The 27,036-nt window shown below is 41.4% G+C and overlaps 1 protein-coding gene across 5 annotated transcripts in view; it reads left to right on the top strand.

Moving 5' to 3' along the window:
• The window catches only part of SMAP1 (small ArfGAP 1), a 190,218-nt gene that overhangs the window by 43,305 nt on the left and 119,877 nt on the right, over window positions 1-27,036 (top strand). The window lies entirely within an intron of this gene.

The following is a 27,036-nucleotide window of genomic DNA, read 5'->3' on the forward strand; positions in this document are numbered from 1 at the left end:
ACAACATATGTAGGGGTCTTGTTTTTGTATCCATTCAGCCAGTCTTTGTCTTTTGGTTGGGGCATTCAGCCCATTTATGTTTAAGGTAATTATTGATAAGTATGATCCCATTGCCATTTACTTTATTGTTTTGGGTTCGAGTTTATATACTGTTTTTGTGTCTCCTGTCTAGAGAATATCCTTTAGTATTTGTTGGAGAGCTGGTTTGGTGGTGCTGAATTCTCTCAGCTTTGGCTTGTCTGTAAAGCTTTTGATTTCTCCCTCATATTTGAATGAGATCCTTGCTGGGTACAGTAATCTGGGCTGTAGGTTATTTTCTTTCATCACTTTAAGTATATCTTGCCATTCCCTCCTGGCTTGAAGAGTTTCTATTGAAAGATCAGCTGTTATCCTTATGGGAATCCCCTTGTGTGTTATTTGTTGTTTTTCCCTTGCTGCTTTTAATATTTGTTCTTTGTTAACTTGATTAATATGTGTCTTGGGTTGTTTCACCTTGGGTTTATCCTGTTTGGGACTCTCTGGGTTTCTTGGACTTGGGTGATTATTTCCTTCCCCATTTTAGGGAAGTTTTCAACTATTATCTCCTCAAGTATTTTCTCATGGTCTTTCTTTTTGTTGTCTTCTTCTGGGACTCCTATGATTCGAGTGTTGGGGCGTTTAGTATTTTCCTGGAGGTCTCTGAGATTGTCCTCATTTCTTTTAATTCATTTTTCTTTTTTCCTCTCTGATTCATTTATTTCTACCATTCTATCTTCTACTTCACTAATCCTGTCTTTTGGCTCCGTTATTCTACTATTTGTTGCCTCCAGAGTGTTTTTGATGTCATTTATTGCATTATTCAATATATATTGACTCTTTTTTATTTCTTCTAGGTCCTTGTTAAACCTTTCTTGCATCTTCTCAATCCTTGTCTCCAGGCTATTTATCTGTGATTCCATTTTGATTTCAAAATTTTGGATCATTTTCACTATCATTATTCGGAATTCTTTATCAGGTAGATTCCCTATCTCTTCCTCTTTTATTTGGTTTGGTGGGCATTTATCCTATTCCTTTACCTGCTGGGTATTCCTCTGTCTCTTCATCTTGTTTATATTGCTGATTTTGGGGTGGCCTTTCTGTATTCTGGCAGTTGGTGGAGTTCTCTTTATTATGGAGTTTCCTCACTGTGGGTGGGGTTGTATCGGTGACTTGTCAAGGTTTCTTGGTTAGGGAAGCTTGTGTCGGTGTTCTGGTGGGTGGAGCTGGATTTCCTTTCTCTGGAGTGCAATGAAGTGTCTAGTAATGAGTTATGAGATGTCAGTGGTTTTGGAGTAACTTTGGGCAGCCTGTATATTGAAGCTCAGGGCTGTGTTCCTGTGTTGCTGGAGAATTTGTGTGGTATGTCTTGCTCTGGAACTTGTTGGCCCTTGGGTGGTGCTTGGTTTAAGTGTAGGTATGGAGGCGTTTGATGAGCTCCTGGCGATTAATGTTCCCTGGAGTCAGGAGTTCTCTGATGGTCTCAGGATTTGGACTTAAGCCTCCTGCTTCTGGTTTTCAGTCTTATTTTTACAGTAGTCTCAAGACTTCTCCCTCTATACAGCACCGTTGATAAAACATGTAGGTTAAAGATGAAAAGTTTCTCCACAGTGAGGGACACCCAGAGAGGTTCACAGAGTTACATGGAGAAGAGAAGAGGGAGAAGGGAGTTAGAGGTGACCTGAATGAGATGAGGTGGAATCAAAAGAGGAGAGAGCAAGCTAGCCAGTAATCACTTCCTTATGTGTGCTCCAGAGTCTGGACCACTCAAGAGATGTTCATGGAGTTATACAGAGAAGAGAAGAGGGAAGAACAGACAGAGGTGGCCAGGAGGATAAAAGTGGGGAATGAAAAGGAGAGAGACAGATCCAGCCAGTACTCAGTTCCCTAAGTGTTCTCCACCATCTGGAATACCCAGAGATTCAGAGTTGGGTAGAGAAGAGAAGGGGGAGGGAGGAGACAGAGGCGACCTGGTGGAGAAGAAGGAGAGTCCAAAGGGGGAGAGAGCAGTCAAGCCAGTAATCTCTCTCCCAAGTAAAAATGGGTACTAAAGATTGGGTTCTTAAAGGTACAAAATTGATAACAAATACCAAAAAGCAAAGAATTAAAATTCTAGAGTAGAGGTTGGATTTTCAAAAATACAATATTAAAGAAAAGAAGAAGAAAAAAACAGAGACAAAATTATTAAAATATATATATATGAAGTTTGATTTAAAGTTTTTTTTTTTGAAAAGTAATAGGTTATAAAAATGAAAATTAAAGGAGTAATAGAGGACTTAAAAATTAAAAAAAGTTAAAAAAGAAAGAAAACAAAGAAAAGAATGATCGTAAAAATGGTAAAAATGTATCTAGGACTTTCTCTGGTGGTGTTGTGGGCAGTGTGGGGTCAGTTCATTTTTGGATAGTTCCTTGGTCCGGCTTATATTTTTCAAGATCTGTAGGCCCCTTCCTATGTAGTCGGTACTAACTACGGGGTTTTAATCTATTGCACCTGTCACTTCCAAGGCGTTTACCTGGGTTTTAGCTTCTTCTGTTTGCTGGTCTCTTCAGTGTCTGATTTCCGCCCTGATACTTTTGTCTTAGGCTCACTTGTTCAGTCGCGCTGTGGGGAGGGAGGGACACTGCTAACAAATAATACTGGCGTGTGCTCGTAGTGTCTCAGCCACACTGGGCCTGCCCCCGCTCACGGTCCACACTGCTCAGCCTCTAGGTTGGTCTGCCGGTAACCGTCCGAGGCCGGCCCTGAGCTGCATGCACCTCCCGGGTCTGAGCCTCTCAGGTTCAGGCACTCGGGTAGTCCTCAGAGGCGCAGACTCCGTTGGGCCTGCGTTTTGTGCCCTTCCCAGCTTCGAGCAGCTCAGATGATGAGGTGTTTGGCGAGCAGGGTCACTGCGACTTATCGCCTCTCCCATCCTTGCTGCTCGGTTTTCTGGGGGTACAACCGGCACACCTTCTCAGGTGGATGACTGTCCAGAGCCCTAAGAAGTCTTAGTAAGCAAAGAAGCCTGTTTGCAGTTTGGTAGATAATGTCTCTCTGGGGCCGCGATAGCCCCCTTCCAGCTCTGGCTGCCTGTCACCCGAGGGGGATGGTCTGCAGCTGGCTAGTTCTGTTCCGCCCTTTGTTCTGTGCTGGGGCCTGGCAGTGTCTTAGGGCTTTTCCAGTGGTAGCTATCCCACAGTCTGGTTTGCTAGCTCAAATTAGTTCACTCTGATTACCCTCGGGGGCATTCAGGCCCCTGGTTTGCTAGCCCAAATTAGTGCACTCTGATTACCCTCGGGGGCATTTAGGCCCGATCCTTACTCTAAGCAATGCAGCCCGCGCCTCCCTGCCCAGCCCCGCTTGCTAGTGGCGGGCGCAGATGTCTGCGCTGCTTCTCCGCTGGGTGGGTTACTGTTGGGCTTAATCTGTGGGTTTTAATTATTTACTTTTTTTTCCTGCCTATTGTGTTGCCCTCTGTGCTTCCAAGGCTGGGCACAGACTCGGCAGTGAGAGTGTTTCCTGGTGTTTGGAAACTTCTCTCTTTTTAAGACTCCCTTCCCGGGACGGAGCTCTGTCCCTACCTCTTTTGTCTCTTTTTTGTCTTTTATATTTTTCCTGCCTCCTTTCCAAGACAATGGGCTGCTTTTCTGGGTGCCTGATGTCCTCTGCCGGCATTCCGAACTTGTTTTGTGGAATTTACTCAGCGTTTAAATGTTCTTTTGATGAATTTGTGGGGGAGAAAGTGGTCTCCCCATCCTATTCCTCCGCCATCTTAGGACCGCCTCTACATAATGTATTTTTTTCCCTCCCCTGCTTTTAAGATTTTTCTTTTCGTTCCTAGTTTTAAGCAATTATACTGTGATGTACCTTTGAGTGACTTTTTAAAAAGTTTCTTGTGTTTGAGGTTCTTTGAGGTTCTTAGTTCTGCACATTTATAGTTTTCACAAAATTTGAGCATATTTCTTCAGTCGTTTCTTTAATCTTTTTAAATTTTTCCTGTTAACTTCCTTTCTTAATTCAGGAATTCTGATTTAATTAGGGGTACTGCCCTGGTGGTCCAGTTGTTAGCAATCTACCTTGCAGTGCAGGGGACACAGGTTTGATCCCTGGTTGGGGAACTAAGATCCCATGTGCCCCAGAGCAGCTGAGCCTGCACCACAGCTACTGAGCAGGCGCGCCACAGCTGGTGCAACTGTAGCTGTGTGTGTGTACATGAATATATATTTCTCTCCCTATCCAGTTCCATGCCTCTACTTAATTTGTTCATTTTTTTCTGTAACTTCTTGGATGTATGGAAATCATGGGTAATAATGATGTTTTTAATGTCTTTGCCTACTATTCCTGTCATTATGTAATTTGGGGGTCAGTTTCAACTGATTGACTTTTCTCCTGTCTGTAGATAGTATTTTCCTGCTTCTTAGCCTGCCTAATAATTTTTTATTGAATGCTAGATTCTGTGAATTTTGCTTCTTGATTCTGAATTCAGTTATTTGGAAATAGTCAGTCCTTTCAGATCTTGCTTTTATTGTTTTTTTAGGAGAAGCTGGCCTGGAGAATCCCAGGGATGGGGGAGCCTGGTAGGCTGCCATCTATGGCGTTGCACAGAGTTGGACACGACTGAAGCGACTTAGCAGCAGCAGCAGAGTAGCATTTACTCTAGAGTTAGTTTTTTCCGATGGATGAGGCAAGATTCTTCTGAGTTCCACGTCTGATGCTCCATGAGTGTTGAGGTCTTTGGTCTGGTGGCTGGGCACAGACTCGATTCCTGTTTTGAGCTTTACGGTTATTCCCTCTGTCTTGTTGCCCCTAGTTGTTCTGGGGTGTTCTTCCTCTGCCCTCTGGTTTCCTCATGTTTGTGCATTAATAGTGCTTGGCTGCATACTTGAAGGTGGCCTTTCACAGACCTAGGGTGTCCTCTGTGTGCATCCCTCCACTTCTGTTCTCTGCCGTGGAAAGTCTGGTAACCTTGGTCTCTGGCTCCTAGCTCCATCATCTCCACAGGGAGACCCCCGGGCGGCTTCTGGGTTGGTTTTCCATCCGCCGTGGCGTGGCGGGGACTCTCCCCAGGCGGGACGCTCTTGGTCCTCAGTCTCTCGGTTCCCAGTCTCTTCAGGAAAGTTGTCTTACATAGTTTGTCTGGATTTTAAGGTTTTTGAAAAATCAGTAGGGTAAATTCAGTGGCCATTCCTTCATGTTGGCTAGAAATGGAACTCTGTGTAGTACTTTAGTAGAAAAGGGGCAGGGAAAGAAAATTACTTTTAAAAACTTTAGTTTCTTTTTACTGAAACTTTAACTTTCCCTAGGAGAAGGCAATGGCACCCCACACCAGAACTCTTGCCTGGAAAATCCCATGGATGGAGGAGCCTGGTAGGCTGCAGTCCATGGGGTTGCTGAGGGTCGGACACGACTGAGCAACTTCACTTTCACTTTTCACTTTCATGCATTGGAGAAGGAAATGGCAACTCACTCCAGTGTTCTTACCTGGAGAATCCCAGGGACAGGGGAGCCTGGTGGGCTGCTGTCTCTGGGGTCGCACAGAGTCAGACACGACTGAAGTGACTTAGCAGCAGCAGCAGCAGGCTTCTTGGAGAGAATAGTTGTACTGAGTTTATTCAAAGCATTTGTTTTCATGTAAGACTTAGAGCTGCTGGCACAACACTGGAGGAGATGGCAGAACGACTGCTGTCGAAGCTGCCCTGCAGCCCCAGGGTTCATTGCAGCCCGGCCTTGCTGACTGGCGATGCCACAGAGCGATCCGCCCAGCCAATCCTTGTCCCCTGCAGGCTGACTGAACGTGTAGAGGAAGTCCCCTATGATAAGCTCTTCAGATATAAATGTGATGTTATGTTGCTGACTGCTGATAACACAGATTTTTGTCAAGTCAAATTAAAACATGATTATACTCTACAGCATATTATTATATATTTCATATTTCACAGATCATCTCATTCTATTTTGTACTATTGAAAACATCTGTGTATGTAATTAGAGCATGCAGTTCTCAAACGGGTACAGACTTTGCCTTAGTCTTTGCATTGATTCTTCACGCTAAAAATGCAGACAAGACTCATATGTTCCACGGTGATATTTGTTGAAATTTGATACATCAATGTTTCATTGGTTTATTACTGATACCAGACATTAAGTGGGCTTAATCAGCCATCTCCATTATTTGTGAACTTGAAAGACAAGAAGGTAGTTGAACTTCATAGCTAACTCTGATTATCATGTTAGCCAACAGTTTCTGCTTTCCCCATATCAAGGCTTTTGGTTTAATATGTAAAATAATATGTGAAAAATATAAAGACACTATTAAAATTCATTTTTTCACTTAATGTTGAAAGTTGGTGTTAATTGAGCTGGTATCAGAAGAAGGTGGAGAAAAAGCATTTTTTGTTCCTGTGTAGTTAACAGGTAATAATAGCAAACTGAATAATTGAGTATTCATTATGTCTCTTCTTAAGTTATGGTTTCATTCATTTCACTGGCCTGTTCGTAACTGTTCAGTGAGTCCTTGTTGCTGACAGCGTAGCATCACATTTAGGAGCCCAGACTCTGCAGTGCCCTCGGCTGTATTTTCACTGTTGCTCTCATCCTTTGTGTTTTGTTAGATGCTGTTGACCAAAGCTCCCGTGTGCCTTCACTCCCCTTTCGTGTGGTTTTTAATCCTATTGGAATTGTGCCAGGGCCTTTGTGCTTTCTGTTTTCTCTATCCGGAACGCTTTTTGCCAGGTATCTGCTTGTCTCCTGTCTTGGGGCTCTGCTGAAATGCCACCTCATCAGTGTTGTGTTCCCTACCGCTTGTATTGAAAATAGCATCCTGTCTTTTTTCTAAGTGCTTGCTGTTCTCCGTACTTGCTTATTTTTTTATTCCTCCATAACCTTTATCATAAGCTGACATCCTAAACATTTTCTGACTTATTTCTGCCTCTCTCTTGCTTCACTGGAACATGCAGTGTATGAAGGCAGGGACTTTCATCTGTTCTGTTTTCCTACTGGATTCCTACCATCTAGAAAGTTTTGGGCACGTAATAAGCATTCAGCACATTTTTGATGACAGTGAGTTAATGAGTGAGTGACTGAACGATTAACCATCTGAGTCTCTGCTCACCTGAGTCTCATCCATCTTCCCAGGCCCACTCCAGGTTACACTCATGGCACATTCATGAAGCCTTCTCCAACTGTTACTGCTCATCTGATCTTTTACTCCTTTGAACTTGTGGCATTTTCATATTGGTGTAAGAGAGAATTTTTTAATAGATATAATTGCATGTGATTGGTGTAGGCTCTAGGATGGTAAGATTTGATCACTTGAAATGTTTAAGGGGTGACAAGATGGCCTTGTCCGTAAAGGCGGCTGAAGGTGATATGTGCCAGGTGCTGTAATTTCAGGGGACCCTACAGGATGTGGGTGAAATTGCCCTGTGTAGCAGTTTTGGAAACTGGTGTTTGGAGGGGCCGTCTTACTTGCCTGTAGTTCTGTACCTTACTGTCCTGGCAGTTCAGACGCAGATCTTTCTGCAGCAGAGCCGTGAGGTTACCTTAGTCAGTGACTGCTCCGGGACCCTGGCCCACTGCAGTGGCGTGCGGTGTGGCGGTTTGGCCTGTTTACCAAGGAATGAAGGCCGGGATGGTGAGGAGCAGCAGCGCTTGGTTAGGGCGAGAGAAAACTTAAGCAGTTTTGGATAATGGTGCAGTTAGAAACACCCAAAGGGAAACAGAGGCACCGAGATTCTGATTCTGTTCAGATCTTGGCCTGGTGTTAGGTCAAGATTTTGGCAACAGCGTTGGTGGATCTTATTTTGATTTCTTTTAAGAAACGTTTATTGTTGGGGTTTATTGCTTTAGTTTTTGTCTTAATATGATCCAAATGATCTTACTTTAAAATTAAAATGAAAAATCTTAACCTTTAGGCTAGTCTTCAGAGGGTAATACCTAGTATGTTTAATTGGGTTATAAATTAATGAATTAATACTTACCAAGATCTGACTGTGTGTCAGATACTGTGTGTCATGCAGAGTATCCCTCACTTGATGTTTCCTGCCTATTCCCGTTCACCATCTATTTTCAGCACCTTTTCACTGATAGGGTAGCCAAAGCAGTGCACTGCTACTTTGTTTGCTTTTCTGTGCACTTAAGTATTTTCATAATTAAAATCAAAAATAATTGTATAACCCTGTTTTTAGTTAATGCTTTTGTATTAATAGACAAAGGGGAAAAGTTTGCCATACTGCCAAATGGCGCCCACTGTTAATTAAGATGCCCACACTGTCCTCTGAATTATTTTATGTTGGGAGTATTGTTAGAATTTTGGCATGAATGAATAATAATAATGGACTGTAGATTTCAGGAATGAGAGAAAAAGTGGAATAGTTGAGTTGCTACTGTATAGGTATAGGGTATATTCAGTAGATCAGGGTTCAATATGGGCTTCCCTGGTGGCTCAGACAGTAAAGAATCTGCCTGCAAAAAAAAAAGAATCTGCCTGCAATGTGGGACACCCAAGTTTGGTCCTTGGGTCACGAAGATCCTCTGGAGAAGGAGAAGGGAATGGCAACCCTCTCCAGTGTTCTTGCTTGGAGGATTCCATGTACAGAGCAGCCTGCAGTTCATGGGGTCGCAAAGAGTTGGACACGACTGAACAACTGAGTGAAGTGAATATTCAGTATAGTTTCTAGAGTTTAATTATTGGGAATTAGAATAATATTAGAATAAAACTGATGTTAGGAACCTAACTGTGTATTTTACCAGATATATTTGTCTTTCCTTGTTCTGGGTTTTCCTGTGATCTTAGCAGTAGTTGGCTTTTATCGGCTGCTTTTGACATTAATGATTTCTTTTGTTATAAGTTAAGTTTTGATAACAGTAAATTTAGTTGTACTGGAATTTAGATTTATTAGATTTTGTTAATTTTTATCACATTAACATGCAACATTTTGAGCTTGATTTTAATTTGACAAAATGAGTAAACCATCTCTGAACGTGTCCATTTTTAGCCATTCTCTATAATTTTTTGAAATTATCTATGACAGAGCATATGATTTATTATTTTGATAACCAAAGCATGTTGAACTTAAATTAGTAATACCAGATAAAAATTTATATTAAACATTTTTTAAGTTAAAAGGAATGATAGTGAGTTTTTTCCCCTGGTTTTATTGTGGAACAGTTGGCATACACTGCTGTGTGAGTATAAGTTGTGCAGCATGATGATTTGTCTTACGGACATTGAGCAGTGATTACCACAGTAAGTTTTGTTAACATCCATCGTCTCATGCAGATAAAAGTGAATGTGCGTGGAGGTGTGCTTGTTGTACCTTGTGGTGGGAACTCTTACTCTACTCTTAACAGCAGCGTTCCCGTCATACAGCACTGTTAACTGTCATTGTCATGTTGTACACACACCTCTAGTGCTTTCTATCTTACAGCTAAACGCTTCAGTCTTTTGACCACCTTCATCTGTTTGTGTTGTTTATTGGGAAAGAAGAAGCTATATGACTTGCCACTTGCTGATTTTCACAGAGCAGATTTTGTAAGAGAAATGACTAAAGCAGAGTATTTTATTATTGCTCCCTCCTCTCCACAAACTCTCTTTCTAGTATTTCTGCCTTTTTCTTGGTCAGTGCTACTAGGGAAAATCAATATATACAGTCTTCTCCTATTTCAGTTTAAATTTCTTTGTTCAGTGATAAGCTGGGGATATTGGTGTGGCTCAGATGGTAAAGAATTTGCCTGCAATGCAGAAGACTCCGCTTCAATCCGTGGGTTGGAAGATCCCCCTGGAGAAGAGAGTGGCAACCCACTCCGGTATTCTTGCCTGGGGAATTCCATGGACAGAGGAGCCTGGTGGGCTATAGTCCTTGGGGTCACAGAGAGTCAGACACGACCGGAAGACTAACACTTTCAGCCTTACTTCACTTTTAAACTTGTAGGGAAGTTGCCCATAGGCCCAGATTAACCTTGTATTTCTGATAAGTCTGATCCATTTTTCTTAATGATTTGTTTTTTCACAAGGCCTTTGAGTTAGAGAATTTTTAAGTTTTGTCTCTGCTGTGGAATACGTATCTGAATCTTTTTGAGGTTTTCAGAGAGTTTATGCTAAAAGAAAGATTAGAAGTAACTTAACTAGAAGCTAAAACTCAAAATGTGATAATTAAGTGGTTAGGAGAAGTCTTAAAAATATTTTGTTGTTAATGGAAATGAATCTAGCAAAAGATGGGGCTAGGGAAATAGGTGAAGCTGAAGTGCCTTGCTAGGTAATGTTTAGGGGAATTAAACTTTGTCTGCTGGGTTCATAAATCTGAGAGGCAGTGTTTGGGGTTAGGAAGCTGTTTCTGAGGATGTTGTACAATGTAGCCCTCCGGGTAGTGCTTGGTGAGCTCCTGAACAGGGGCGGAGGTACAGTTGAGATGAGGTTAATGTCGCGGGTTTGAAAAATAACTGTGACTAAAATGGGGAGTTCCCTGGTGTCTTAGTGGCTAGGATTCTGGGCTTTCACTGCTGTGGCCTCAGTGTAGTCCTGATCGGGAAAAACCCTGCAAGTTGTGCAACGCAGCCAAAAAAAATAAAACAGCAGCAACAGAAAAACTAAAATGATCAAAACTTTTGTTTGATTGAATGGTGATGGAGGCTGAAAGCGAGGAATAAGAATGACGTGTTTCTGAAGTCATCAGGTGGATAGTGTTGCCGCCAGCTGACTTGGCGGAGTCAGGAGGAGCGGAGGGACAGGGGCCAGACGTGGGAGAGGGGGCTCCGTGGAGAGACCAACTCTGTCTTGGACATGGCACTGTGGTAGCCTGGTTGGTTATTAAGAATCTGATGCTTAGAGAAGAGATTGGTGTTAGAGATACACTACATTTCTTCCTTTATGAAAAGGACTTTCTTAGGTTTCTTATCTTGAGAAGTGTCTAATAAATAATGTGTACCTTTAGTGTGCTTTTTCTCCTTAAATAGGTTATTTTGTATCATATAGTCATTGAAATAGCATGATTTAAGGAAATTGAAGATTCTGAAGCCAAAATCATGGCCTGTATCAATAGTAAATGAAATGAGCCAGGAAGGGTGTTTGTAGTGATCATTTGAATATGGGAGATGGTGGTATTTTTATTTTCAGAGAAGAAACTTAGGTTCAGAGAAGTTGTATAAATACAGGGATACATTTTTTCTAAATTTTTTTTACTACAGTTGTCTATTGAGTGGTCATGCATAAATTTCTGTTTCATTTATTCATTTCTACAAGTGAAAGCATATGATGAAACAAGGGCAACTATTGATGTAGTACTCTCCATCATCTTTTATCTAGTCTCCAAATGTTAACATTTTACCACATTTGCTCCTTTTTTTCCTACATAAACAGACATGTTATATTTTTTATGAACTATGTGAGAATAAGTTATAAACAAAACGCTCCTATACCCCTAGCTTCAGTGTTTACTTTCTAAAAACAAGGAATTTTTTAAAGTCATAAATTATCAAAATCAGGAAATTATTATTGATATAATTCTGTCACCTATCCCATAGGCCTTACTCAGATCTCATCGATTGTCCCAGTAATATCAGGGGTGAATTTTCCATTTGTCAGGATTGACAGATACAAATACAGGAAAATGTCACATAATTAAGGAAACCTTTGGGTTGAAATCAGAGTGTTTGCAAACACAGCCAGCTTTCTTAAGATAATGACCTATGTGAGTATGTTTGTCTGCTCTGTATCCTGCAGTTATCTTTTTTGGAAAGAGTAGGGGGTAGATTACCATTTTGTTTTTGCCTTGTAACTACCCCTTCCAGTGCCTAATGGAAAAACAGTGCATTTCCAAAACATTCTTTGGTGGAATCCTTTCATTAATTTTCTTACCTAGCTTTATCTTTTTCTGTCTTGTCTTTCATATTTACTAGGCATGTGCTGGGCACTACAATAAAATGCTGGATATAAATACACACACACACACAGATTGTGCTTGATTCATTCCTAGAGACTGTTGTTGTTCAGTCACTCAGTTGTGTCCGACTCTTTGCGACCCCATGGACTGCAGCACGCTAGATTTCCCTGCCCTTCATCTCCCAGACTTTGCTCAAACTCATGTCCGTTGACTCCGTGATACCATCCAGCCATCTCATCCTCTGTTGTCCCCTTCTCCCACCTTCAGTCTTTCCCAGCATTGGAGTTTTCCAATGAGACAGCTTTTCACATCAGGTGGCCAAAGTGTTGGAGCTTCAGCTTCAGCATCAGTCCTTCCGGTGAATATTCAGGGTTGATTTCCTTTGGGATGGACTGGTTGGATCTCCTTGCAGTCCAAGGAACTCTCAAGAGTCTTCTCCAACACCACAGTTCAAAAGCATCAATTCTTCAATGCTCAGCCTTCTTTATGGTCCAGCTCTCGCATCCCTACATGCCTACTGGAAAAACCATAGCCTTGATTACAAGAACCTTTGTTGGCAAAGTGATGTCTCTGCTTTTAACCATTTTATAGTACATGTTTTATTACTGTATTTGATGTAGGGATGTAAAAGTGGCCCTTCATAGACAGTGTTAAAAACAAACACAAAAGCCTCCTTGGCGTGTCTTAGGCACGCCTTCAGCACTTTTGAAATGTGCGGCGGGGTGGGCCTTCAACTGGGGGAGCGTGCTGTCCTCCTCAGTCCTGTGGCCCGCGGCCCCCTCGCCGCCATCGTGGGCCCAGGTGTCTGCAGGGTTTGTTCCCCTGCCTCCTTCCGGTCTCTGGTCAAGCACACCGTCTCCTGACCAAGTGACAGTGACGTGCCTGGCCATTTCCCCCAGTCCTCCTGGTCCACTTCTGCTTTGTTTTTCTCTCTAATGTCTGCTGCCCCTGGCACACTGTTCCTCTCACATGTTAGTTCGCTGTGTAGTGCTTTCCACTGGCGTGTAGACTCCCAAGAGGGCAGGAGTTCACCGGTTTTGTTCACCACTGACTCCTCAGAGCCTTGCACAGTAGTGCCTTGAGATGGTCAGCACTCCACAAATGCTTGTTGGGTAAATACATGTACTGCTATTCTGAGTGTAAGAGACTTAAAAAAAATTCTGAGGGAATTATTTAAATATTGCAACTTAAGTGCCATCTTTCTGAATAGAAAAGTTTTAAAATTTCTTTATTCTAGAGATTTTCTTTCAAAAGCTTTGTTTTCTGTTACGTTATTGGTTTGGGTCTATATAAGAGTCTTACCAAATTAAGATTCTGAACAGTGATGACTGCAGTGTGTTAAAGATCAGTTATTTTTTTGAAAAATAAAACTATACACCCTCCTTTTTTTTTTTTTTTTTTTTACTATTTACTGTCAGTCTTATTTCAGACAAATTTTAGGAGAAAAAATAAATTACCTAAGAAAGAATATTGCTGTGAGTTCATTTTTAAGTGACTACAATTGCTTGGCGTGTATTAATGCTTTATATTCTAGTCTCCTGGAAATGATTGATTAAAATACCACACAGAACCTTTCTTCTAATCAGCATTGTAATGACTCTTTCAGTTTTGGAAAGTTGTGCAGAAATTCTGTCAGATGTTATCACTACCTGTCATGTTGTAACATTCCTGATGCCACTTTGCAGAGAAATGTAAATGTGAGGTAGATCAACTGTAGACAAGTAGGTCATACCAAAGAATGTTACTTTCATATTAAAAAAAAAAGGGTATTTAAAAAAACATTTTATTTCCTTCCTAGTAAAACATTGGGAGAAGGCAGTGGCACCCCACTCCAGTACTCTTGCCTGGAAAATCCCATGGATGGAGGAGCCTGGTAGGCTGCAGTCCATGGGGTCGCTAGAGTCAGACACGACTGAGCGACTTCACTTTCACTTTTCACTTTCATGCATTGGAGAAGGAAATGGCACCCCACTCCAGTGTTCTTGCCTGGAGAATCCCAGGGGCGGGGGAGCCCGGTGGGCTGCCGACACGACTGAAGCGACTTAGCAGCAGCAGCAGCAGTAAAACATTGTATGTTAAAATATTTCGTATTTTAAAAAATAAACTAAAAAGGAAAACCTAGAGCAGAACGTTCTTTGACATAAATCACAGCAGTATTTTTCAGATCTCTCTCCTAAAGTAAAGGAAATAAAGGCAAAAGCAAATGGGACCTAATTAAACTTAAAAGCTTTTGCACAGCAGAGGAAAGCATCAACAAAATGAAAAGACAGCCTACAGAATGGGAAAAGATATTTGCAAATGATACAGCCAATAAAATATTAATATCCAATATATGTAAACAATTCATACAACTCAACATCAGAAAAACAAGCAACCCAATTAAACTGAATAGTCATTTTTCTAAAGAAGAAATGCAGATGGCAAACAGGCACGTGAAAAAATGCTCAAGGTTGCTAATCGTGAGAGAAACACATATCAAAACCACAGTGAGAGATCACCCCACACCTGTCAGAATGGTCATCAACTAAAAGAACGCAAATAACAAATGTTGGCAAGGATGTTGAGAAAAGGAAACCCTTGGTGAGAATGTCAACTGGTGCAGCCACTATGAAAAACTACAAAATGGAAACGTCTTAAACAACTAAAAACAGAACTGCCGTATGACCCAGCAATTCTCCTCTTGGGTTGTGCGTGTTTAGTCACTTTAGTCGTGTCCAACTCTCTGCGACCCTGTGGACCGTGGCCTGCCAGGCTCCTCCGTCCATGGGATTCTCCAGCCAAGAACACTGGAGTGGGTTGCCATCTCCTTCTCCAGGGACTCTTGGGTTATATATATATAAAAAGACGAAAACCACTAATTCAAAACCTTGATGTCATAGCAACATTATTTACATTTGCAGAGCTGTGGAAGCAACCTGAGTGCCCAGTAACAGTTGATTGGATTAAGATGATGTGGTGTATTTATACAATGGAACATTACTCAGACATAAAAAAGAATAAAATAATACCACTTGCAGCAGCATGGATGATTTGGAGGGTATTATGCTAAGTGATGGAGAAGGCACTGGCGACCCACTCCAGTACTCTTGCCTGGAGAATCCCATGGACGGAGGAGCCTGGTAGGCTGCAGTCCATGGGGTCGCTAAGAGTCGGACACGACTGAGCGACTTCACTTTCACTTTCATGCACTGGAGAAGGAAATGGCAGCCCACTCCAGTGTTCTTGTCTGGAGAATCCCAGGGACGGGGGAGCCTGGTGGGCTGCCATCTATGGGGTCGCACAGAGTTGGACACGACTGAAGTGACTTAGCAGCAGCAGCAGTAGCGTGCTAAGTGAAAGAGGTCTCACAGAGAAAGACAAATACTGTATAATGTCACTTATATGTGGAATCTAAGAAATACAACAAACTAGTGAATATAATAATAAAGAAGCAGATGTACAGGTAAAGAGAATGAGCTGGTGTTTCCCAGTGGACATGGGGAGAGGCACAATAGGGGAAGGGGAATTGGAGTCAAAAGTATTAGGTATGAGATGAACTACATGGAGATAGTGGAGGACAGAGGAGCCTGGCGAGCTGCAGTCCATGGAGTCACAAAGAGTCAGGCACGACTTAGCGACTGAAGGACAAACAAAAGAGCTTCAAGAATGTATTGTACAGCATGGGGAATATAGCCAGCATTTTGTAATAACTGTAAATGGAGTAAATGGAGTGTAGCCTTTAAAAATTACATAAAAATAATTTTTTAAAAAGTGAACTAAATGTTTTGTTGAGTATGTTTTCTGGAAGAAACTGGAACTTTGAAATAACTGCTGTTGAAATAGTAATGATGGAGCATCTGTGTACACTTTTGGGTTTAATTATGAAACCATCTAAACGGGAGCTGGGTCCATGTCTTCTTGGCCAGCGTTTCTGTGTCTCTGACAGGACTCCACATCATCCACTCCACACATGCACTGAGATCATCCTCTAGCACTTGGCAGTGGCAGCTCACTAGTTCTGCTACTGGCTGTCATGCTTTCTTTTCTGGTAAAGAAAAAGCAGTAAAAGGAACACATGATATTTCATTCTCATATTTAAAGAAATGTATAAAAAATTTTAAAGCAGCTTTGGTGAGATATAATTTACATGTTGTAAAGTTCATTTATTTTAAGTATGTAATTCAGTGATTTTTAATGTGTTGGCAGACTTCTGCAACTGTCACTGCTATAAAATTTCAGGACACTTCTGTCATTTCAGAAAGATCCCTCATGCCTATTTGCAGTCCCCCTGGCCCCTTACTCATTGTTTTGCAAGTTAGTAGTTTGGTTTTTACTGTGGAAAACATGTCTTCATGAAGCAGCAAAAGGTAGTTGATGCTCTGGGGTGAAGAGCTGAGGGCTTCACGGTGGTGCAGGGGAAAGGGCGCTTTGCTTGTTTTGGTTTGGTCCCAGCTGTGTTTGGTGTGAGTGCTTCCTTTCGGGGCCCCTTTACTGCTGGCCATGTCCCCCCTTCCCCAGGAGCCCACTGCCTGGTGCTGCCCTGTGAGCCACCTTCCCGCCCCAGAGGGTTCTGCCCCCTGCCTCGCCTCTGCTCCCCCTTGATCAAAATTCTCTGTCCATTGCAGTTTCCTTCTTCAGCAAATAAAACCAAACCAAATCCAGTTCTTACTGCCTGTAAGCTTAGGTATAATGAGGAAAGAAATGAACTTATAATAATATGGGAAGGATTGATACTTCTGGAGAGGTGAAGAGATTATTTGCATCTTTAAATCTGTATTACTAGCTTCAACAGTAAATGACTTAGCATTTCAACCGGTGACAGTGGAGAGTAAAACCAGGCATCCAGTGGAAAGGAATTGTGTTTCGAAGGGTGGAATTATCGTGGTAGGAGATGCAGAGTATTCACAAGTGTGTTCTGGAATCTGCTCATGGAATAGTCTTAGCTCGCTCTCTCCTCTGATTGCTAGATTTGGTTTTTGTTTTTTTTTTTTTTTGATTCTACATTTCTCAGTCCCCAAAATACAGTGTGGGAATATTATCTACTTCCTATGGCATCTGGTCCCATCACTTCAAGGCAAATAGATGGGGAAAAAATGGAAACAGTGACAAACTTTATTTTCTTGGGCTCCAGAATCACTGTGGACCATAACTGCAGCCATGAAATTAAAAGATGCTTGCTCCTTGGAAGAAAACCTAGACAGTGTATTAGCAGAGAAATTGCTTTACTGACAAAGGTCCATCTAGTCAAAGCCATGGTTTTTCCAGGAGTCATGTATGGATGTGAGAGTTGGACGATAAGGAAGGCTGAGTGCCAAAGAATTGATGCTTTCTAACTGTGGTGCTGAAGAAAACTCTTGAGAGTCCCTTGGGCAGCAAGGAGATCCAACCCGTCAATCCTAAAGGAAATCAACCCCGGATATTCATTGGAAGAACTGATGCTGAAGCTGAAGCTCTAGTACTTTGGCCACCTGATGCAGAGTCAACTCATTGGAGAAGACCCTGATGCTGGTAAAGATTGAAGGCAGCAGGAGAAGGGTTGAGATGAGATGGTTGGATGGCATCACTGCCTCGATGGAAATGAGTCTGAGCAAGCTCTGGGAGATAGTGAAGGACAGGGAAGCCTGGTGTGCAGGAAGCATGGGATTGCAAAGAGTTGAACACGACTGAGAGACTGAACAACAGCAACATTTATTAGGATTAAATCAGGCATTGTTTCTGGAATAGAATGAATAATGTTTTGCATATTCAGTAAGATGCTAGTTTCCTGTTAAATACTTCCTTGTGTGTTTGGCAGCAGTAACTCAGGTGACTCAAGTTCTTAGGTGTCATTTGTAAGCTAGACACTGTCTGCAGTTTTATAGCACACAAAGATCAATAAAATGAAGTCCCTGTGCTCAAAGAGATCACTGTGTCACAGAAGAGATAGCTGAAGCAATTAACTGTAAATCACTGTGATAAATGTTATTAAAAAAGTGTTGGGGGAATTGGAGGAGGCTTTATGGAAGGATTAAGTCTTGAAAGAAATTTTTTATTTATAAAAAAGATTCAAAGAGATTTTTCTGTTTGCTAGTCTCTCATGGTAATCAGAAATTTGAGAAGTTTCTTTTCAGAAGAGCATATGATTTCATTTTATTTCTCAAATACTGCGATATCTACAAGGCAAGTATAATGAATTTTCAGTAAAATTCCTGTTCTTTTTAAAAATATATGTATGTTTTTACATTATTTGGATACCAAATGATTTATCATTCAACAAACCTCATTTTTCCCAGTTTCTACAGGGTTTCTTTTCTTAAAACTGTATTTTTTGGGCTCCAAAATCACTGCAGATGGTGATTGCAGCCATGAAATGAAAAGATGCTTACTCCTTGGAAGGAAAATTATGACCAACCTAGATGGCATATTCAAAAGCAGAGACGTTACTTTGCCAACAAAGGTCCGTCTAGTCAAGGCTATGGTTTTTCCAGTAGTCCTGTATGGATGTGAGAGTTGGACTGTGAAGAAAGCTGAGTGCCAAAGAATTGATGCTTTTGAAGTGTGGTGTTGGAGAAGACTCTTGAGAGTTGCTTGGACTGCAGGGAGGTCCAACCAGTCCATTCTGAAGGAGACCAGTCCTGGGTGTTCTTTGGAAGGAATGATGCTGAAGCTGAAACTCCAGTACTTTGGCCACCTGATGGAAAGAGTTGACTCACTGGAAAAGACTCTGATGCTGGGAGGGATTGAGGGCAGGAGGAGAAGGGGACAACAGAGGATGAGATGGCTGGATGGCATCACCGACTCGATGAAGGTGAGTTTGAGTGAACTCCGGGAGTTGGTGATGGACAGGGAGGCCTGGCGTGCTGCGATTCATGGGGTCACAAAGAGTCGGACACAACTGAGCAACTGAACTGAACTGAAAGCTAGTAGTCACTTCTGTCATACAAATGTTAGGTGCATATGTATTACAACTGAAAAAAATTAAATCCGTAGTTAAATAAAGAAACTTAGCGGTAATCAGGTACTGTGGTATTGTTTGTTGGCCATAGCTTTACAGCACAGGTGAAACTCTTCAAGGTGCATGGGGCACTGTGCATTTTACCAGAAGGCACCTTGTCTTTATACCTTGTCCAGACCACACCTCGGAGAAGGCAATGGCACCCCATTCCAGTACTCTTGCCTGGAAAATCCCATGGACAGAAGAGCCTGGTAGGCTGCAGTCCATGGGGTCGCTAAGAGTCGGACACGACTGAGCGACTTCACTTTCACTTTCTGCTTTCATGCATTGGAGAAGGAAATGGCAACCCACTCCAGTGTTCTTGCCTGGAGAATCCCATGGACGGAGAAGCCTGGTAGGCTGCAGTCCATGGGATCGCAGAGTTGGACATGACTGAAGCAACTTAGCAGCAGCAGCAGCAGCAGCAGCAGACCATTGTAATCGGACTTCTGTTTCAGTGACCACCTCAAATGCAGCTGTCTCTGCGAAGCCTGTGCTGATAGACCTGCCCTTTATTCATCTTTTCCTCTTTGCTTTTCCCTTTCCTTTTCCTACATCATTTGCACATACACTGTAACTGTTGAATGACTTACACTTACACTTAGATTTACACTAAAGTGCAAGCTCTTTGATGGAGGAATCTGTGTTTTGTTTCCTTCATTTAATACCTTGGTAAAGTAGACAGTACATATTTGGTGATTTAAATTGAATCTAGAAAACTAAGGTTCCATCAAAATATACTTTATTATTCTTAAATACCTCTTTTACAGTTTTGGCTCTGAAATGAGGAATAAATCTTTAGCATGTTCTGATTCCTGCTGCCAATGTGCACATATAATGTGTACAATGAATTAGATCGATTACAAGCTTAGCTGCTATAACTCAGTCAGTTCAGTCGCTCAGTCATGTCCAGCTCTTTGCGACCCCATGGACTGCAGCACACCACGCCTCTCTGTCCATCACCAGCTCCTGAATTCACCCAAAGTCATGTTCATCGAGTCGGTGATGCCATCCAGCCATCTTGTTCTCTGTTGTGAACAGCATGAAAAGGCTGTAACTGAAAGGCACTCAGGTACTCTGACTTCAGCAGGATAGAAGTTTGTTTCCTCAGGTTAGTATGGAGATGAACTACTATTGAGGGTTTTGTCCTCTTCACCATGAAGTTTTCATATCTGGATCCAAGGCAGCAGCTTCCCTTCTCACCATTTTCTCAGCTCATGGGAAAGGGGAAGAGGCCCGAGACACACAGGCCCAGTCTGGGCCAGTTTTCCCTTGGGTAATGGCAAAACACATCGCTTCAGTTCACATTCCATTGGCCACACTTGCTACAGAGGAGACTGAGAAATGTATTCTCTATCAGTGTAGCCTTGTTTGTAGGTAAAACTTAGGGGCTTTTTCTTTTTTTTTTTAAAGGAAGAATGGCAAAAGGATATTAAAAAGAACAGTTTCTGCCTCACAGGTTTTGCTTTTGTTTCTGCTTTTAAATAAATCATGGGTTGCTTCAGGTATTAAAGGACTTGTGTTTGACCAAGTCATCAGACTTAGCTGATATTTTACTGTGCTGCCTGCTCGCTTACTCTGCTGCCCCTTACTCTAGGTGACGCAGGCCACACAGTGCCTCCTGGTGAGAGCTGTGCCATTCACTTCAGTAGATGTGACTAGTCACAAATGGAGAAACAGCAGGTATCTGTTGTGGTGTCTTGTCTGAGACAAGCTATCGTGGGCTGTAGACATTTATAAGAAGGAGAATGGAGGTCTGGGGTCGTAAGGAAAGGCTTCATGGAGAATATGGGACTCTGGAGGCCTTGAAGATGAGGTAGGACTTGTGTGGTCACAAACAGAACATTCTAGGCAAGGGAGGTGGTGTGCAGGAAAGTTTCAAGACTGGGTAACTGAGGTGTATTCAAGGGAAAGCAGTGAGTCTCTTCTGCTTTCTGACTAACCGATTGGCTTCCTGAATGTGTAAGTAAGTTGGAGTAGTGCAAAATAAATTTGGGTCCAGATTATAGATATGTTAAAGATGTGGAGCTGGGGACTGAAAGGGAGGAAGGGTTTAACAGGATAATAGAATTCAAAATGGGTAAATGCCTCCCCCACCTGGTAATGGAATTCGGAAGGAACAGTTCTTTGTCTTTCCCTGCCTTCCAGCCGTGAGGTTACCCGTGCCTTCTCAGTTAACACATCTGCCCTAGCCCCATTCTTCTTGACTTCTCGGAAAGTTTTGACACGTCGACTATCTTTTTTTTTAAACGCAGTCCTTCTCTGGTTTTTCACTGCTTTTCTTTTTTTAAACTTCTTATTGGAGTATGGTTAATTTGCCGTGTTGTATTAGTTTCAGGTACGGTAAAATGAGTCAGTTACAGTCGCTAAGTTGTGTCTGGCTCTTTGCGACCCCATGCGCTGTAGCACACCAGACTTCCTGGAGTTTGCTCATGTCCATTGATTGGGTGATGCCATCCAACCAATACGTACATCCACTCTCTTTTAGATTCTTTTCCTGTGTAGGTCATTACAGAGTAGTGGCCTGTATTCCCTATGCTGTATAGTAGGTCCTCGCTTATCTGCTTTATGTACATGGTGTGTATGTGTCAAGTTGCCACCCCCTGCCCATAACCATAAGTTTGTTTTCCACATCCGTGACTCTACTTTGTTTTGTAAATAAGTTCATTTGTATCATTTTTCTACATTCTGCAAAAGTGATATCATATGATATTTGTCTTTCTCTAACTCCTATAGGTCCGTCCATGTTGGTGCAAATGACATTATTTGATTCTTTTTATGGCTAAGTAATATTCCTCCGTATATATGTAACACATCTTTTTTTATCTATTCCTCTGTTGATGGATATTTAGGTTGCTTGCTTCTCCCAGCTGTTGTAAATAGTGCTGCAGTGAACAGTGGGGTATCTTTTTGAACTGTTGTTTCCTTTGGATATGCCCAAGAGTGGGATTGCTGGGTCATACGGTAGTTCTGTTTTTATCTGTTTTTAGTTTCTTGAGGAACCTCCATACTGCTCTTTATAATGGTTGTACCAATTTTATATTCCCACCAGCAACGTAGGATGGTTCCCTTTTCTCCACAGCCTCTGCAGCATTTATTGTTTGTAGACTTTTTGATGATAACCATTCTGACTGGTGTGAAGTGGTATCTCATTGTAGTTTTGATTAGTATTTCTCTAATAATGAGCAATATTAGCCATCTGTATGTCTCAAAGAAAGACTCTTAAAGCAGCCAAGGAGAAAAGGATGGTTGCCTGCAGAGGAACCCTCACTTGTTCAGTTGCTCAGTCATGTCTGACTCTACGATCCCATGGATTGCAGCATGCCAGGCTTCCCTTTCCTTCACCGTCTCTTGGAGTTTGAAACAAACTCTGTAGGCCAGGAGAGTGGAATGACATTCTCAGAACACTGAAAGAGAAAAACTGTCGGTCAGGACTGCTCTACCCAGGAAAGTTACCCTTCAAATATGAAGGAGAAATGCAGGCTTTCCCAGACAGGGAAAAGCTGAGGGAGTTTATGACCAGCAGACCTGCCTTATAAGAGATGTTGGAGTGAACTCTTCTACCTGAAATGGAAACGCAAATGTACACAAAACTTTGAGTAAGGTGGCAAATATAAAATTGTGACTATATCAGAATAGTTTGTCAAACCATTATAGCATAAAGCTTAAAGGAAAAGAAAGCAGTAAAAATAACTATAGCTTCTTCAGTTTAGTAACAGAATCACAAGATGAAAAGACACAAGATAAAGCATAAAATGGGAAGAGGAAAGGGACAAAACACATGTGAGCAAATGCAGATCCTCTCAGCAAGAAAAAGGACTGTTTTATCTATGAGACATTTTATACAAAAAGTAGTCTGCATCTTGCTGTTGTCCCTGTGGCCTGTGAATGGCAGCACTGGTGTCTCGGGTTGCTTGTCAGGTTGCAGAGTCGCAGGCACTGTCCGGGGCCACCAGATTCCATTGTGTCCCCCACGACATGCACGCGCCTTAGAGTTTGAGAGACACTGATCTGAAACTGACGCTGCAGTTCTTTAACTTTTCTTGTTTTGAAACTTAGCTGCTGAAATAATTAGACCCTCCAGCTGTTCATCTATTTGTGTTTGCCTGTATCTGTCTTTTTGTTTACCTTAGATTTTTACGTAGACTTCAGAGGAGACTGTCCTGTTATGTATGAGTGATGGAGAGTAGCCGGGGGAGGCAGCTGTGGCTGGAGGGGTCACCAAAGTCACCCAGAGCAGGCGGCATGTGACGGAGCGAGCCTGGCACCTCACAGCCTGCAGGAAGCATTAGGGGCAGAGGTGGCAACATGTGCAAAAGCAAGGAAGGCCAGGTGCACTTGGACGAGGACTGAGGTCTTCTCCGTGGGGGCTGGGGTCGGCCCCTCCGTTGTCGCGTGAGGCCTTTATTATATGGCTCCTCTGTCAGCTCCTGAAAGGTCCCCAATTCCCTGACACCCTGCCCTCTGCTCTGCCAGACTCCCTGACCACCCTCACCTTCTTCAGCCTTTGCTGAGACGTGTCTTGGCGTACTCTGTGTCAGTGGCTCCGGCCAGCGTTTAAGCTTTGTTTCAAGATTGGCCCCCTCTGTGAGACCTGCTTGCCTTCCCATAGCCTTGTCTCCTTGCCCCTGAAGAATGCCGGAGCATGTAGCCCCTGAAGGATGCCGGAGCGTGTAGCCCCTTCTCCACGGAATCTTCCCGACCCAGGGATCGAACCTGGATTTCCTGTGTTGCCGGCAGATTCTTTACCCTCTGAGCCACCAGAGAAGCCTTTATATATATCACCTTGTGCTAAAATTGATTACAAATGTCCCATTTAACCACGTTGATATGTTATGTGCAGTCTGTTCATTTTCATTGTTGTATAATTTTCTGTGGTATGGAGATAATCGTACTGGTGAACATTTAAGTTGTCAATCTTTTCAGAAATCATGCTACTGTAAATACTCTGGTTACGCAGCTTCTTGAGTATATGTATGAGTTTCTTTGTAGTGTTTTTCAGCCTTGCTTGACTCTGGTCCAGAGAAACAGCATTTTATAATGTGACCTGATTTTTGTGTGTATGTGTGTCTGTACATATATATGTATATTACTGATTTTTTAAAGGTTTTAACAAAGTTATATTTACTCTTCATCTGATGCACTTATACCATTTTCCTTCTAAAAATAAATTCTGGTTGAGATTAAATTAATGAGTTGTGACCTACTGTTTAAAATATTGCTAAAGGGTGTGTTGTGTATGTGTGAATTTCTCTGTGTACATAGACATGTCATATTGTTTAAAATAAACATGCATAAATTGAGACACATATGTGTAAGCACATGTGTTTATGTTTTGTGTGTTTATGAGTAGATTGTTGGTTGGAAGGGTTTATTCATCTGACTAGATTTGACCAATTTAAAAAAAAATGGTTGCATCTATTTAAATTGGTATCGTCTCCTGACTGTGAGAAGTTAGCCTTTTATCATTGTGTCAGTGGTCTTTTAAAGCATTTAGTTGGCACAGAATTGGTAAGTACTCATTGAATTTGTTGTTGTTCAGTCGCTAAGTTGTGTCCGACTCTTTGTGACCCAGTGGACTGTAGCCCTCCAGGCTCCTCTGTCCATGAGGATTTCCAGTCAAAAAGACTGGAGTGGGTTGCCATTTCCTTCTCTGGGGGTATCTTCCCAACCCAGGAATTGAGCCTGCACCTCCTGCATTGGCAGGTGAATTCTTCACCACTAAGCCACCGGGGAAGCTTGTTTGGTGAATGAAAAGAAGGATTTCATTTTGATAATTGAATGACTGCCATGTTAAGCAACTACTATTTTATCAAGGCAATTTTAGGTAAACTTACAGGGCTAATTTTATAGAGTGCATGTTCCGTTTGTAACTTTGGTTAGACTTTTAAAGTATTTTTAGGGGTTCTTGATTATGTTGTTCAGTTATGATAGTTTATGTTCTAAAGAAAGATTCATTGACAAAATTACATTATTATTTCAATATGTAAAAAATGATTGGGGCTAAAGTTTCCCATAAATGATAACCAGGTTTTTTTTTTTTTCTTTCTTGTAGGAATCAATAAAATGGTTTTTATAGCCTTAAATTAATAAGATTTAAATACCATCTAACATTTAATTATATCTAGCTTTTGCTCAATAGTAATATAGCCTTTTTTTCATATTACTGCTAGCATTATTCTTGCATAAGGCTTTTATGCATTTGAATCCCTTTCTTTTGTTATAAAAATGCACCACTGTATTGGGTACTGCAGTTTTGTACCTGCACAGAGAGTCGCATCGTATTATGCAAGTTCTTTCAGTCATAGCATCCACATTAGGAAATCGTGCTAAAGGTTTCCATTTGTATTTGGCTGAAATTCTGGCAGATTATTCACAGGGAAATCATTCTGTTTTCACAAAAATGAAGCCCTTCTTGGAGTCTGTTGAAGATTTCTATTTTCTCATCATGCTCTGGACCCACTGCCTTTATAGGAGTTACTTTTGAGGAAAGTTAAGATACAGTTGTTTTACAGACCAATATAGGAACTTCTCTAGAGGGAAAAAAGTGTCATATTTTGATCATCAGGATTTCTTAACATGGCAGTAACTTGCGTTAAGTAGTGCTTTAAAACTTTAAAAATATTTTCCGTACACATCTCACCTAAGTATTGAGGGCAACCATTCTAACTCCTTTGAACAGATGAGAGAGAACCTTACAGCTCTGTTACTAGGTCCAGTGTAATCTGTGCAGCTCAGAAGTGGCTGAGCACATGGACAGCAGTGGTCTTTTGACTGCTAACTTATTTTGACACGGTTGGTAGTCGAATAGAGTCTTAAATAGAGCATGTCCCAGATGCTTGTCTGTTTATAGGTGTCATTTCTCAAATTTAAAAGCAAGATATTTTGACATAAATTGTATACACATAACCTCTCCCCTAAGGAATTTTTGGAGAATGTGTTTAGTGTTAACTACATTAAAATTTTTAGCCTTGGTGTTATTTTGTAGATTCTCATCTTTAGATAAAAAGTATGTACTTAAACAGAAAAAAACCCTAAATTTTTTAAAAAGCTTGATTTTTATTAATATCTCTTACTGTGTTTTTCATAATCAAGTCATTTAGAGAAATCTTATATATGAGCTTCTGAATATTTGATATAATTTCCAGATATTACTTTTATTTTCCATTTTACTTTAATTGTACGAGCAGTATGTGAAGATAATCATAAGAAGATTTAAAATTATCAAGAAGTAGTACAGTCAGAGGTACAGCTAGTAGTACTAGAAGAATAGTACAGCTAAGGCTTGTATCTTACATATTTAGGTGAGTTTCTCAATGGTGTTTGAATCAGTTTTTTGACCCAAAGACTTAACATTTTGTAACACACCTCAGTTCATCTGTAACTTCTTAATCTCAGGGTTATATCTGGGATTTATTCATGTTGATAAAAGACTTCTTGAGGCAGTCCTTTTTTAGTCTTATAATTATTAATGGTATTAATTGATAAAAATGTTCCCCTCCTCAAGGTGTTGATTACAAAGTAGAAGTTATTGTAGTTTTAAAGGGCATTTCCCCCCAGTTACCAGTGAGAGAGTACATATTTTTATGTGTTTGTTGGCCATACATTTCTTTTTCTGTGAATTACCCATTTGTGTCTTTTTTGTCCATTTTTCTATTTAGGTTCATTGTCTGTTTTTTTTTTTTTTTTTTTTTTTTTACTAATTTCTGTTTCATTTTAAAAAACCTCTTTGATTTTTACTTGTTGGTGGTCTTTTAAACAATACCCTAAACATTTAATAAAGGACTTACCTTTACTGTGGGCTGTTACTACTCCTGAATCAAATATGCTAGTGAAAAAACTGTTCACATAAAGTAGTTTTAAATTCTTAGATTTTGGGGGAAGTTCCTAGGAAGGCAAAATTAGTAAACTCCTTAAAGTTCTTGAAGGTTGAAGGTTGATTTATAACCTTTTAGCACAACCAACAGAGAAGGCAACGGCACCCCACTCCAGTACTCTTGCCTGGAAAATCCCATGGATGGAGGAGCCTGGTGGGCTGCAGTCCATGGGGTCGCTAATCGGACACGACTGAGCGACTTCCCTTTCATTTTTCACTTTCCTGCATTGGAGAAGGAAATGGCAACCCACTCCAGTGTCCTTGCCTGGAGAATCCCAGGGACAGGGGAGCCTGGTGGGCTGCCGTCTATGGGGTCGCACAGAGTCGGACACGA

This window comes from Bos indicus x Bos taurus, chromosome 9, assembly GCF_003369695.1.
Source record: "Bos indicus x Bos taurus breed Angus x Brahman F1 hybrid chromosome 9, Bos_hybrid_MaternalHap_v2.0, whole genome shotgun sequence".
Classification (NCBI taxonomy): domain Eukaryota; kingdom Metazoa; phylum Chordata; class Mammalia; order Artiodactyla; family Bovidae; genus Bos; species Bos indicus x Bos taurus.